Below are 15,933 nucleotides of genomic sequence, written 5' to 3' on the forward strand. Positions count from 1 at the left end.
GCCCAACTCCATTTATCTGCCTTTGGCCCACATCCCTAAATATCTTTGCTTCATGAAACATTACCTGTCTCAGATTTAAAATTAACAACTGATGATGCATCTACTGCCATTTGTGGAAATGAGTTCCAAACCTCTGCCACCCTTTGTGTGTACATAGCACAGGAACAGGCCATTCGGCCCAACATGTCTGTGCTGACCGTAATACCATTCTGAACTAATCCCATCTGCCTGTACGTGGCCCACATCCCTCAATTTCCCGAATATTCATGTGTCCGTCGAAATGCCTCTTAAAAGTTGCCACTGTATAAAAGTGCTTTCTCGATCAATTTGGCCTTATCTCTCAGGCCCATGCCCAGTGGGAACAGTTTATTTTTTATCATGTATTTTCACGTTAGTAGCTTTAAAAAAATCAGACTACCTACTAAATTATAGATAAAAACATATTCAACTTAACGGTAAAGAGTTGGCACAGTAGATGGAGGACGGGCTGAACGACCTTCCCGCTCCCTGAGGTGAATGACGGTTGGTGGGGGAGGGGAGAGGAGGAGGAGGTTCGGCAATCGATTGAGCCGGGCTGCGTTCAGGTCGCGCTGCTCGATTGATACACGCGGCGCTCGATTGTTGGCGCCTGGTTTCGGTGGCAGCGGCAGGAGGAGGAGGAGTGGCAGCGGCGGCAGCAGCAGCAGCAACACCGACAGACACAGAGAGGAGTTAGAGAGGGGGAGGGAGCCGGCACGGCTGACAGGTAAGTCCGGTTCGCTCAGAGAGAGAGAGAGAGGGGGGTGAAGGTGAAATCGGAATCGGGGGCAGCGGCTGCTGGTGTGGGGTTGATGGGGGAGGGGAATGCGCTCGCGCTCCGCCATCTAGAATCTTCCACAAGATGGCGGCGGGCCTGAGGCCTGACGCAGTTCGAGTCAGCGCTCAGCCTGGGGACGGGGAGATCGGAGACTGCCCGGGGGCTTCCCCTGGGTAAACACCGACTATCGGGAATCACACCTTACCCCTCCCTCCTCCCGGCTGCCGTCTCCCCTCCCCCCCGGGGGGGGAGTGCGGCAAGGAGGCAGCTCCCTGTCTGTGGGGGGAGTGAAGTCCATGGGGACGGTTCTCAGGCAGGGAAGGGGGGTAAGGATGTGAGGGGGGGGAAATGCTAATTCACGCCCTGAATGCCCCGGGGAGAGTTGTTTTTTCACCTTCTGCCATTGTGTGTTGTTGTCGTTTGTTGGAGAATGTAGAAACCGTTATAAGAGCGCTCTTTTCTCAATGGGCGTGATAAGCGAATGGGCCCCCAACCCTCCAGGAAAAGTCAGGATTTGGATTCTGTCACACTCTGTCCAAAAGCGTGGCCCGGGTACAAGATCCCATCTCAAATTCATCTGTCCAGTTGTAGAGTTGTGTCACAATATGCCTGTAGCAGGGCAGGGAGCTGTCCACCTTTTTTTTCAACTGCGAAATCTGCAAATGTGAATCTAATCTTCTAATTTTGCTTTTCTCTTCCCCTTATTCCCCCTGTTTTGTTTCGTGTTGCAGTTCCTGCCCAATTCCTGGACTGTTTTTAGGGGCGGAGGGGAGAGGGAGTGGAAGTCAGGCAAATGCATTACCTTCTCAGTTAAATTCATAGATGTTTCTGTTGCTGAGTTTTGGAAATAAAATTCCACACTTTCTGGATGCTTTGAATTGCTGAGGAATTTTTATTTTCTAAGGTAGCATAACCCTAACAGGCAATCTGCACGTCTACGTACCTTAATTGTAACAGTTACTATCTTGAGAAAGAAGGTTAAAAACAAGGACTGCAGATGCTGTAAACCAGACTCTAGATTAGAGTGCTGGAAAAGCACAGCAGGTCAGGCAGCATCGGAGGAGCAGGAAATCAACATTTCTGATTGAAATTCCTGATGAAGGGCTTTTGCCCAAAACGTCGATTTTCCTGCTCCTCGGATGCTGCTTGACCTGCTGTGCTTTTCCAGTACCACTCTAATGCAGATCTTGAGAAAGAAACCCATTATATGAAAATTGCGTGTTTTTCCTTTCTGGGACCCTTTGGAAAAGGGTTTTAAAGAATGTCATTAATAATTTCACTTTTAAAATAAAATCTCCATTCAAGTAAGTTGTCTATTGCAGCTGTTGGTAAAAACAATGACTGCAGATGCTGGAAGCCAGATTCTGGATTAGTGGTGCTGGAAGAGCTCAGCAGTTCAGGCAGCATCCGAGGAGCAGTAAATCAACGTTTCGGGCAAAAGCCCTTCACCAGCTGTTGTCAACCTTTTTTGTTTCTGAGGTCCCCCCTCTCAGGATGTTAAAAAATATTCCAGGGAACCGCTCCCCAACAAGTGTCACTTCTGTATAAAAATTGGCTATGTGATGATTCAGTTATATTTGTTCTATGTATTGTGTAAATTGTTGCTGGTGCTTGGCAATAGTTCTGAATTCTCAAGCCAGTCTTCAAGCCCATCCCACATGATTGTCTCCAAAACTAAAGCCTTCACTTGTATGAAGACTGGAACACAAAAATGACCATAAAACATACAAGCAGAAATTAGGTCATTTGTCCCATCGAGTCTGCTTTGCCATTCAAACATGTCATTTTTGTTGATTTGATGCATTTCATTTCTCCCCTCAATCCTATCTCAGTGCCAGTATACACCTGACATATTGGGAGGCAGAGAGAGTTTTATAACTAGTACCTTCACCTTTCATCATGTGTGGCTGCCTTCTTCCAATGGGACTCTCGATGAGACACAAAAGTTTTCAAATACTTGTTAAGCTCTTATGTAGTGAAAACATTTGAAAGCCTTTAGGATTCAGTGATTGTATTAAGATAAGCTAATTCACTGACAAATGTTATTTTACCTGTGTGGTAAGTGCAATTAAGTTATCGATGTAGGTTGACATATTATCAACATGATTTCTAATCATTTTTGACTCCACTTTGCAGATTCCTGGTTGAGACCATCTAGTCTAAGATAAAGTTTAGGGTAGCTTTTCATCATGTTTTTGCAGAGTATACCAGTCAATGGCCTGTATTGGCTGTCTTTAAATTGCTTATAAAAACCGAAAGAATTGTGGATGCTGTAAATCAGAAACAAAAACAAAAAGACTTGCTGGAAAGATCAACAAGTCTGCCAGCATGTGTGAGAAATCAAAATTAATGTTTTGCATCTGTTAAGCCTCAGAATTTTTCCAGCAGCTTTTAAATTTTGTTTAAATCACTTAAATTGACCAGAAATTTGTTTTATGATTTTGTAATGAATTGCTTTTTTTTAAAAAAAAGCTTGTAATGTTTTTTGACAGTCTTGTTGATTTGAAAATGTTTCCCAGCCTAGAAGTAAAAATGAAACCCGCTTTTATATTGGTATTAGTTTTGTAACCTAGTGGAGAAGTTAGTGCCAGGCATTGGCTCTATGGGCTTGAAGTGATGTCAGAATTTTATGTTACTTCCTCAATTTAATCATGTAAAAATGACTGGCTCATGAAATTAAATTACTTGCTCCACTATTATTTAAAGAGTTTAATTTATTGTACAATGGTGGAATCTTAGTCTGCTAACTTGATTTGTGATATCATTTATTTGAGGTCCCTCTAGAACAGATTTCTTTGTAAGTGGGTAAAGGAGCAGACTAGAGTTGAACATCCTCGTGATCTTACCATCCTGTCTCGGCTTGCTTGAGGTATGCTAAAACACTTCAAGGCAATGTTGTTTCTAACAAAAACCCTAGTTTGTATAGTTATTTATTCTTTCATGGCATATGAACAATATCAGCACATCCATAATTGCCTTTAAATTGAGTGGCTTGCCAGGTGATTTCATAGAGCAATTCAGAGTCAACAGCATTGCTGAAAGTATGGTTCACAGGAAGTTAAGAGCAGGTAAGGATGAAAGATTTCCTTCCTTAAACAGCATAAGTTAACCGGATGGGTTTTAATGACAATCATGGTCACCATTACTAAGAGGAAGGGCTTATGCCCGAAACGTCTGTTTCCTGTTCCTTGGATGCTGCGTGACCTGCTGCGCTTTTCCAGCAACATATTTTCAGCTCACCATTACTAAGACCAACTTCTGAATTTTACATTTAATAATTGAATTTAGTTGTGCCATCTACCATGGTGGGATTCGAACCAAACTTCCTGGAGCTTTAGCCTAGCCCTCTGAATAGTGATTCGTTGCACTGCACCACCCTTAACCGTTCTCAAAATATGAGGGGACTTGGACGAATAAGCAAAAATTGGGAGAAATATTGAAGCAGGTGTTTGAAATCTAACTTAAAGTGATGGATTTTAAATGTGTTAAGCAATGTAAGGTAGTTTTGGTTGTTTTAGAAGGAAATTTCAGAATGTGCAGACAAAACATGATCGAATAGAGGACAAAAATAACAGCAATTGCTGGTTTGTAAAGTGGTTTTGCATTCTATAGTGCTGAAGAAGATTGCTGAGGCAATGGACCAATGTAGGTAGGTAAGATGTTAGAACCTTTGTACTAGTAAATAGGGGACTGGTAGAGATTGGGTTAGCAGTGCTTTCACACAGGACTTTCGAAGGTGATCAAGGATAAGTTTCTTTTTTACAGAATAGAACTTGGGACCTTGATAACAATGTGGAGATGTTAATTGTGGAAATGATATGGAACTAGGCAGTCTTAATTCCATATGCCACGATCTTAGTTCCACATGGCCACCTTCTATACCTTAACCCCTCTGTGATTGATAATCTGGTATGTTCGGCTTATGGGTGAACATGAAGTAATTATACTGGGTATCATTTTCCCTATAGAGATCAATAGAGATCCTATGTTAGGATTGATCATAATAAGCTCACAGGAGCAGAAATAGGCTATTCAGAACATCAAGTCAGGTCCACTATTCAATAAGATATTGGTTGATTATTAATCCTCAACTCCACTACCCTTGATTCCCTTACTAATGTAAAAATCTGTCCATTAGAAAGTGGAAAATGGGACAGATAAATGCATGACTCAAACGTTGGTACAAGAGGGAGGCTTTTAGATTCCTGGATCACTGGGACTGTTTTGGAGGAAGGTGGGACAAACTGCAAATGGAACAGTCTGTATCTGAACCACATTGAGACCAACATCCATGCATGTAGGTTTGTTACTCTTGTGAAGAGTTTGTATTAGTCTAGCAGCAGGTGGAGATAGAGTATCCTGAAACAGAGCCATGTCATGCTATAGCAAAGGAAGCAAGTCAGAGTGAGTTCAGCTATGCTAAGTGTCAAGAGAGTAAGGCTGGATGGTCTTTAATGCTAGGAGTGCAATAAGGTCAGACTAATGAGTTAATGGTGTTCATTGACACAGGGAAGTACGATATTGTTGCCATCTCAGAAACATGGTTGAGGGAAGGGCTGGACTGGCAACTCAACATTCAGGGGTATAGGATCTTCAGGCAAGACCGGAGGGTGTAAAAAAAAGGTGGTGGTGTAGCACCATTAATTAGGAGTAAATTATTGCAGTAAAGAGAGATCTTGAAAGGGTCCTCAAAAGAGGCTTTGTGTGGGTAGAACTTAAGAATGTTAAGGAGACACTATACTGGGAGTGTATAATAGGCCCCCAAAAGAGTCGGTAGGAAATAGAGAAGCAAACGTATAAGTTCACACATGTGAGAGTGATAATTATATACTAGGGCTTTGAACTTTCTAAACATAAATTGATGTAGTTGTTGTGTTAAGGGTTTGGAGTGGGGGTGGGTGGGGGGGATTTCTTGAAAGGTATCCAGAGGAGGTTTTTTTTTTGTATCAATCTGTAGAAAGCCAAATTAGGAACCATGCAGTACACTTTTGATGTGGTAGTGAAGGAGTGTTTAGGTGATATCGACCACAACGTACAGTTCAAATCTTTTCTGGACAAGGTAAATGATGGCCTGCAAAAGGTGGCTTTGGATTTCGCGAAGGCAGATTTTATTAAAATAATGTAGGATCTGGTGACAGTAGACTGGGTAAACCCTCAACCCTGGCAACATCCTTGTAAATCTTTCCTGAACCATTTCAAGTTTCACTACATTCTTCCTGTAGCAAGGAGGCTAACATTGTGCACATATTCAGGTTCTGTCGAAGCCTCCCAAGAGCTTCAGTGGGTAAAGGGGGTCACCCTACTGGAGTCTCCTCGACCTTCCCTGGTTCTTTCCCTGAGATTTCAGTCCATTAAAGGTTTAGCAGATTTTTAAAAAACATTTACGACAATATCACAGTTACAGAGTAACAAAACACCAAGCTCTACTCTAAGTAGAGGTTCTAGAACCTCAGCAGAGTAGTGGTACCAGCACTTACCAATCTCACGCTCTCTCAGACTACTCCGAAAATGATACTCTCAGTCTTTAGGATTTATACAGTTTTTGCCCACTAAACATGTCAATCAAACTCATGCTGATGAATGTGATGTCGTCCCCACATTCCTGCTGTGCTTGTGATGAACTTGTTAGTCTTTTGATGACATTACTGGAATAGCGATAATGAAATGGCCCTAGTACTGACACGGGTGATGACGTTAATTGTTGATATTCTCTAAAGTTTGGTCACATACTCATTACCTCATATCCTTGTTTAAACCTGATTACTGACTTTTATTTAATGTCTTAAACCCATACCTCATTGTTTTCCACCTCACATGCTTGAACAGTAATCTCTTTATTCAAATCCCGAAGGTCTTTCCTCGTAGGTACTTGAAGTGATCTAACAAAGGCTTTTGTTCCTCCTTAATGACTAAGTTTCGTAGCTGCCTAAATTTGTTCTTGTACAGAGCTGGACATCCTGCTTTTCTCAGCAAAGTTGTCTTACTTAATGCTGTTTCTTTTTGTTTTTATTTCTAACATTCTTTGGGTTCTTCAATTTTACCTTCGCGTCTTTTCTCATTTCCTCCTTTGATTATTTCATGATCACTCTTCACTCTCAGAACCTCCCAGATAGAGTCATAGAGAGGTACAGCATTGAAAGAGACCCTTCGGTCCAACCCGTCCACGCCAACCAGATATCCCAACCCAATCTAGTTCCACCTGCCAGCACCCAGCTCATATCCCTCTAAACCCTTCCTATTCATATACCCATCCAGATGCCTCTTAAATGTTGCAATTTTACCAGCCTCCACCATTTCCTCTGGCAGCTCGTTCCATACACGTACCACCCTCTGCGTGAAAAAGTTGCCCCTTAGATCTCTCTTATATCTTATCCCTCTCACCCTATACCTATGCCCTCGAGTTCTGGACTCCCCGACCCCAGGGAAAAGACGTTGTCTATTTATCCTATCCATGCCCCTCATAATTTTGTAAACCTCTATAGGGTCAACCCTCAGCTTCCGATGCTCCAGGGAAAACAGCCCCAGCCTGTTCAGCTTCTCCCTGTAGCTCAGATCCTCCAACCCTGGCAATATTCTTGTAAATCTTTTCTGAACCCTTTCAAGTTTCACAACGTCTTTCTGATAGGAAGGAGACCAGAATTGCAAGCAATATTTCAACAGTGGCCTAACCAATGTCCTGTACAGCTGCAACATGACCTCCCAACTCCTGTACTCAATACTCTGACCAATAAAGGAAAGCATACCAAACGCCGCCTTCACTATCCTATCTACCTGCAACTCCACTTTCAAGGAGCTATGAACCTGCACTTCAAGGTCTCTGTTCAGCAACACTCCGTAGGACCTTACCATTAAGTGTATAAATCCTGCTAAGATTTGCTTTCTCAAAATACAGCACCTTGCATTTATCTGAATTAAACTCCATCTGCCACTTCTCAGCTCATTGGCCCATCTGGTCCAGATCCTTTTCGTAATCTGAGGTAACCTCTTTGCTGTCCACTACATCTCCAATTTTGGTGTCATCTGTAAACTTAGTAACTGTACCTCTTAAGCTTGCATCCAAATCATTTATGTAAATGACAAAAAGTAGAGGGCCCAGCACCGATCCTTGTGGCACTCCACTAGTCACAGGCCTCCAATCTGAAAAACAATCCTCCACCACCACCCTCTGTCTTCTACCTTTGAGCCAGTTCTGTATCCAGATGGTTAGTTCTCCCTGTATTCCATGAGATCTAACCTTGCTAATCAGTCTCCCATGGGGAACCTTGTTGAACACCTTACAGAAGTCCATATAGATCACATCTACTGCTCTGCCATCATCAATCTTCTTTGTTACTTCTTCAAATAACTCAATCAAGTTTGTGAGACGTGATTTCCCACGCACAAAGCCATGTTCGCTATCCTTAATCAGTCCTTGCCTTTCCAAAAAAGTGTACATCCTGTCCCTCAGGATTCCCTCCAACAGCTTGTCCACCACCAAGGTCAGGCTCACCGGTCTATAGTTCCCTAAGATGTATTCTAAGAAGTTCCCTTTCCCCGGGATGATCCTCAGGCTGAGGAGCATCGTCTTCTCTTAGTTACGCATATACAATATCCCCACATGGAGGGGCAGTTGGCTCTTGGGGAGACCCATGTTGGACCAACATCTGTTTCTTAGGTGAAGGAAAGCATAAATCCAGAGTTCAGTGATATAATAACTTCAAAATGATAATTTGACATACAACATAATAAGTATAAGTCCATCAGTAAGAATCCATCCAACTGTGTTCCATAACCAACAGGCTATGGACCAACTGCAACTCTGTCCAGAGGGTGGCTGGGTGCTCTGCTGGCATCTTGCCCACTCATTAATTTTTTAAAATGTTTTCGGTAATATTTTTAGAAAAGTCATCGATATAAATGTAGCATTGTTGGGCCAGCGACTGCACATGCGCCCCCTTCTTTAGCTAATAAAATGTCCACAGCCAGTTGATTCTGCAGAGTCATCACCCCGTGTCACTTGATGCTCCTCATTCAGCAATTTGCTGTTTCGTTGGCGATCACTTCAGCATCATGGGCAAGATCAGATATCTGGTCCACTCCCCAGCCAGGTATCAGTCTTCCCATTAATCTAGAGTACCACGTCTGATGGTAGAAAAAGCCAGACAAGTCCCTTTTCCTGCTTCGTGTTGAGTTGGCACACAGTGAGAATTAACCCATTGATGGGCTTTCCATTCAGAGTCTTCCTTTGGTATGTCTTGGTGTAAGGTGAAACAAGATAAGCCAGAGTGCATTTTGCTTGCCAGTCTCTGGGTAAGTATTCATATGCCAAGTTTCCACATACCCAATAGATTCCTATTGGGGGACTGAGTGCACAGCTGGTGGAGCATGTGACAGGTCCAATCAATGGAATAGCAGATTGAGTTAAACAACCAGTGTTATTGAGATGATGATTATCCAGACGCAGTTATGGGTGGAGTGGGGGCAATCATCCCTTATTCTGGATGATATTAATAACATTTGTCCTTCAGGAGGTCCCCCATTGGGTGGGCTCCATGTGTATGTTTGACACATCATTTGAAAATAGGGTTTAGGTTTCTCATCACACCATATGCATGACGTGATCTGCTCTCTGCTACATTGTTTATCGTCATGCGTCAATATCCTCATTTTATTCTTCCTTTATCCATTTCAATGGCTATCTTGTTAATGAAACAACTCACAGAAGACACAAGGGCGTATTCCAACAGCTCAAATTCAGAATCCATTGGCTGCTGAAGGTGGATGTGGAGTACAAATTATTTTAGGTGATACTTTTTCACCTTTCGACGATGCATTTGAGCGTAATCCACCAGTTTCTCCAAAAACTTTCATACCTATTCTGATATCCTGGGGGTAGCTGAGGGGTAATCACAGTAGGGGTTACAAGTCCAATGCTTTGGTAGCTAAACCTTGGGGTGGATGGGTAATATTAGGATTAACTTGATGCCAATATGTACAATTCCAATGGTAATGTTATTGTAACTGGTTAGGTTAGGGCAAAGTATGATCGCATGATGGCCTGTGTCATTGTCCATGGACGACTCATATTCTGATAAATTATAAATGCCATGCTTCTGTTATTAGAATGACAAAGGCCTCTATCTGTTCCTGGTACTGGGCAATCTTCCCATCTGGTGCTAGTCTCATTATTGCAGCAACAATCATACCCTTCTGTGGTAACTCTGCATCTTGCATTTTGATAGCAGCGGGTGTATTGTGTTAGATTACAGAAGTTCTTGGGAGATGTTTTTGATGCGATATCGCTGAGCGTCTCGGTATTCGTAGTGATGAGTGATGCTACTGCATTATTAGTTTTATAATCAGTACTTGAGATGAGGTTGCAGACAAGGCATTAGAGGGTTACAGAGGGTGTGGGACTGACAATTGGACTAATTGCATCCAAATTTTGTTCTGTGATATTATGGGTAACCTTGCTTGCTAGCACGAGGAAGATGCATATGACACATGCAGTGTCCCTTGTAGACCTATCTTGGGCTTCCTTTGCATTTGGTGGATGTTTCATTAGTTAATAATACTTGAAAGGGTCCCTTCCATTGCGGTCCCAACTGCTTCTTATTGAAGTTCTTGATTAACAGTCTCCAAGTTGGATGTCTTTGTCATCTTTCCTGGAACCCTCCTTCTCAGATATATGCTTCTTTTACCTGTTGATGATAGGAGTGGAGAGCTTTGGTTAGCGTGATAAGGTACTGGTGCATCTCTTCTGCCATGAGATGTATATCCACAGGGCATGTGGTGGTGCCGGTCCAGACCATGGGGTTCTCAGAGTGTGTTCATAAATAATTTCAGTTGCCATGAGTCCCGTCGTTTTCTGGGTCATCATTCTCATATTGAACAATACCGAGGGCAAAACTTGAACCCATAGAAGTTTGGACAATTGTCCTTTCAGCATGCTGTTGGCGTGTTCCACAATTCCTGATGCTTGAGGATGATTCGCACAGTGGAGCTTTTGTTTTCTACTGAGGGCTGCACAAAGCTCTTTAAGTTTTGAAATGAAATGAGAACCATCGTCTGTCGACAGAGACGATGGCACTCCAAATCTTAGGTTAATCTCTTGCATCAGTATTTTACAAGTGGTTTCAGCAGTACATTTTATACATGGAAAAGCCTCTATCCATTTGCTAAACACATCCACAATAACTGGACAATATGTATAGCTATGACATTGGGATAACTCTATAAAGTCTAACTGTATACAGTCAAATAGTGCATTTGGCAGAGAGTTAATTCCTAGTGGGGTAGATATACCTTTAGGCAGAAGTGAGGACTGCAGATGCTGGAAATCAGAGTCTAGATTAGAGTGGTGTTGGAAAAGCACAGCAGGTCAGGAAGCATCCAAGGAACAGGAAAATTGGCGTATTACCTGGCTTATGTTTTTGACAGATCAAACAATTAGCTGCAACGTTTGAGAAAAAGATTTGAAATTCTGATTCCACCAGGTATGCCCTAGTCTATCCACCATAGAATCCTAAGATATCTTTTAAATACATTAAAGGGAAGAAGTTAACCAAAGACTGAGAAGGGACCAAAGAGGCAATCTGTGCATGAAGCAGTGGGATGCTGGAAGGTATTTGAATGAATGCTTCTCTTCAGTCTGGAAATGGTGAATGTAGGTATGGATTTTGGAAAAAGGGACTGTGTAGAATTTGCAGTTTGACATAGGAAATGAGGAGTTAATGGAAACTTTTCTGCTTAAAAGCAGACATATCCCTGGCCTGCATTGCATCCCAAGCTGCTGTGAAAGGCAAGGCTGGAAAGTTCAGGGGTTATGACAATAATTTTTAATTCCTCTCGCCACAGGGAAACGCCAGAACGCTGGAGGAAGGCTAATGTTCCACTTTTGAAGAGGGGTGTTAGAGATAAACCAGGAAGTTATAGACCGATGAGTCTCACATCAGTGCTAGTGAAACTATTGGAGAAAATTCTGAAGGAGTGAATTAATATCCACTTGGAAAGGTGAAAGCATTGATTTGGAGCCCTGTCTGGTGCATGCTGGTGATGAGCATGGGAGTGAGCAGGCTGTTCCTCCTGTTTTTCTCATGTCTCTCACATATCCTGAGACCTGTGAGGGAAAAGAAAGAAGGGAGGGAAGGCTGGTAGGAGCAGCAGGATGGTGGACAAATGGAGGTGTACTGGAAAATGCACTCCTCCTTGGGGCCTGAGGGATCAGAAGAATCCAGTGCTGACAACACCACCTTCAGAAATGAGGTAGTAGCATCCCTTGAAAATCCTCTCCTCCTTGCTTGTGGAGTACACTTGGCAGCACGTTTCCTGCATCTCCTGTAGGGTCTCCATCAACTTGTCCCAGTTGTCGAGCACTCATCAGCTGCTTGAAATTGGCATCCTTGGCCAGGCATTTTGGAGGTTGATGTGGACGTAATACCTGAAGCCTTGCCTGCACCACAAGATTTAGAAACCCCTGAAGCACTTTCTGAGCGGACTGATGGGAATTGTAATAGGGATATTTACCCTGGGAACACCCTGGATGGTAATGATGAAGGAGCAGGCTTCCTCATCCCTTTATGACACGTACCTATGCCTTTACCAGGGATCTTTTCCCAGGCACAATAAGTGGACCTGTGTCAGCAACAGAGCCGAGTTCTGAACTGCTGCCACCCATTTTAGCTGCATCCAATATAGTCCAAGGCTTGGAGGTCCCTGCAGAGGATACCCCTGCACTCTATGAAGGAGGATGGGGCATCGGTTGCAAGCACAATAGAATTATACCAGATGCAGGGAGATGTGATCCCAGGACTTTTTGCAAGCGATGCTCAGTTGCCAAGACACACTCCATGTACCAATGGAATTCTGAACCGCTTCTAGCGGCCCTAGGAGTGGAGAAGAGCACAAGGTGGCAATGCCAGGGTTTACTTTGCAGTGTACTTGGGGAGTGAAGGATGGAAAAATGTCCCTCCCCTCAGTCATTGTTTTCAGTATTAACTGAAGATGGTGGTGGCATATAATCTGCAGACGAGAGAACATCAGTAGCTAACCTCAATGTCAACAGCAGCAGGAAGGCCCAGCCCAGATTTGGTATCCTCTGGTTCCTCAGGGAATGGGAGAACATTGTGAGCTTCCTACAAAAGCCATATCATTTCAGGAGACAAAGCTCTGTTAGTTATCTGGTCTCCAATTTAGGCAAGATAGCTATCTTGTTGGCCTCATTTTTTCAGCTGCTGATTTTGAGAATCAAGGAGCCCATGCCAGGCCATCTGCTGTGGCATATGGTTTGGTTTGGAGGCGTGGTGCTTCACTTCGTGAACATATAGGCACTTTGAATGGGACCTGATCAGGTGTGTTTCTTTGAAGAAGTGTCGACTCTTACCTCTATCGGTAAGGGCAAACTCATTCTTCTGGGGGAGATTTCAATTGCGTTGTCAAGAGGAGGAACTGTGGCACAGAAAAGCTTTCCCCCATTGGTGAAGACGTTGACAAACGTGGTAGGTGCCTGGAGGAATCTCCATCCCAGTTCCTTCGCCTTCACCTTTGTGAATCCTGGGGTCAGAGTATCCAGAATTAACTGCCTGTGTTCCTTCTATGTTCAGAAAGCCATCAAGCAGCCGGTCCCATTCTCTGATCACAACCTGATGTGGGTGAAGCTTGTTCCATTCAACATCAGGGCAAAGTAGCCAAATTGGCAGTTTAAGCAACCTGCTGCTGGAGGATGAATGGTTCCAGGACTTGTTTTGTCCCTTCTGGGCCAGCTAGAGAAGGAAGTGAGGTGACAGGGGTGCTTCCCTCACATTGAAGCTATGTGGGCAAGACTCATCCACATTTTCTCCTGGCAGTCGGTGAAGTGGTGGAAGTCTGGGATCGAGGAGTTAGAGAAGAAAGTGCTCAACTTTACAATCATGTCTCAGTCAGCCTAGTATGGACCCCATCCTGTCGGAGGCGTACAAGATAGCCACACTCTGCAACTTGCATTTAGTTGGCTCTTGGGGTGCGTAGGTGAGATTGTGGAAGTATTCAACAGGGATCTCAACCATGGCTCCCACTTCTTCTCACTGGAGAATAGACATGGGTGTTCACTGGTAGTACTTTGTGTGGCTAGCTGATGACAGATTAGATTCCCTACAGTATGGAAACAGGTAATTTGGCCCAATGAGTCCATACCAACCCTCTGAGTAACCTACCCAGACCTATTCCCCTACCATATATTTACCCCTGATTAATGCACCTAACGCTATTGGCAATTGAGCATGACCAATTCGGCTGACCTGCACATCTTTGAATTGTGGGAGGAAACTGGAGCACCTGGTGGAAACCCACGCTGACACGGAGAAAGTGCAAACTCCACACACAGTTGCCCAAGGCAGGAGTCTAACCCAGGTCCCTGGTGCTGTGAGGCAGCAGTGCTAACCACTGAGCCAGTTTGCCACCCTACGCCAACAAAATCGTTTTTGATCCAATGGGCCTTAGGGTTCAAATGAGAGATTGCTATATAGCTCTCTTCTGGATACATACACCAAGGAAGCTCGCGGAGTTCTCTGGAAAGCTGAGGGTCAGCTCCAAGGGTGTCGATGGCTCAACACCCCTCTGAGTTTGGAGGAGCTAACTGGCATCCTCGACCGATTTCCTTCTCCGCCCCATCCCCCCCAGGGGCTCGTCACAGGGCTAGAGTGCTTGACTGTGGAATTCTTAAGGGTATTCTGGGACATCCTGGAGGGGGGGCGTGTTGGTGATGTAAGAATATATTGCACCCAGAGATAGCCCCTTCCTTGGTGCTGGGCAGTCATCACTCTGTTGCCTAAGGAGGGGAATTTCTGTTTGTTAAAGAATGGGCATCTGGTCTCCTTCCACAGCGTGGACTACAAGATCATTGTCAGGGCACCTTCAGCTCACCTTGGCACCATGCTGGACCATGTGATGCACCCAGGTCTATTCTACACCTTCCTGGGCTGGAGCATCCAGGACAACATCCACCTTGTTCTGGACATGGTTCACTATTCTCAGGCGGCTGGCTCATGATCAGAAACAGGATTCAATGTACAGGACATTGGTTGGGCTACTTTTGGAACATTGTGTGCGATTCTGGTCTCCCTCCTATCTGAGGGATGATGTGAAACCTGAAAGGATTCAGAGAAGATTTACAAGAATGTGGCCAGGGTTGGAAGGGGCTGAATAGGCTGGGGCTGTTTCCCATGCATGTCTGAAGTTGACGCGTGACTTTGTACAAACTTATAAATTCATGAGGGATGCTGATTGTGTAAATAGACAAGGTCTTTTCTGAGTCTCTTGGCAAAAGTCATTTTGTGCTGCCTCCATCAGGTATGCAGTTCCTGTTCATGGAGTGGTTCTAGCCTCAAGTCGTCTTCCAGGCAATGCCGTTTTTTTAAAAATTTGGACTTGGTAACAGTTTGGCCAAAGGAGGAGAACACTCGGGAAGCAGGATCGACTAGGGTGAGGGCTGGACTGGATGGTGAGGAGTGGCTGGATGACGCCAGCATTGTTTGACGTGTGGGTGTTGATCCACCTCCGGTTCACAACCTGAGTCAACCAGAGCCTGACAGGCAAGGCCATCGGCCCTGGCACTTCTCATTTGCTTAAGGTGGCTCACGCACATGATGCGTGACCTCTGTCTGGAACTTGGCATCGTCCCTGTGGCTTGGTGTCCTATAATCTCAACTGCCTGAGATATCCATCCAGTGCCCTTTTTAGACAGCTTGTAGGCACCATCTATACAAGCTGCTGCTGCACACTGGGCACTGCTGGGCGTGAAGTTTTGCCCTCCGTTTGTAGGAATTGCCAGTGGAGGGCCTTCTACAAAGAGGTTTTCTCCTTTTTACATTGGTAATCGAGGATAGAGAGCAATACACATGTTGGTCCTGTGAAACCGGTGACTAAGCAAATTAACCGGGTGTCAGACCATATGCATCTTTTGTAGCCTGGAGGAGACAGTATTTCATGTTTGTGTTGAGTGCATCCAGTTGCAGACACTTTTAATTTTTTGAGGGGGTTGTTAAAATTTTGGTTGCATTTCAGTCCCATACTCCTGAATTACGGGCACCCAGTGTGGATGGGGTGGCATAATCTGAGTCTTCTCATGGCTTTACTCCTGGGGCTGGCCAAGATTAACAAAAAAAGAAAGAATTGCAGATGCT

At 44.2% G+C, this 15,933-nt stretch overlaps 1 protein-coding gene across 3 annotated transcripts in view; it reads left to right on the top strand.

Annotated features, from left to right (window-relative positions):
• Nucleotides 1-638: 638 nt before the first annotated feature.
• Nucleotides 639-15,933, top strand: part of znf638 (zinc finger protein 638) — a 149,559-nt gene continuing 134,264 nt past the window's right edge. For all 3 annotated transcript variants that reach the window (XM_060833880.1, XM_060833965.1, XM_060833906.1), the window contains exon 1: nucleotides 639-745. The gene's annotated coding sequence lies outside the window, so the exon portion shown is untranslated. The remainder of the gene's footprint in view (nucleotides 746-15,933) is intronic.

The sequence above is a fragment of the Hemiscyllium ocellatum genome, chromosome 1 (assembly GCF_020745735.1).
Source record: "Hemiscyllium ocellatum isolate sHemOce1 chromosome 1, sHemOce1.pat.X.cur, whole genome shotgun sequence".
NCBI classification, from domain to species: Eukaryota; Metazoa; Chordata; class Chondrichthyes; order Orectolobiformes; family Hemiscylliidae; genus Hemiscyllium; species Hemiscyllium ocellatum.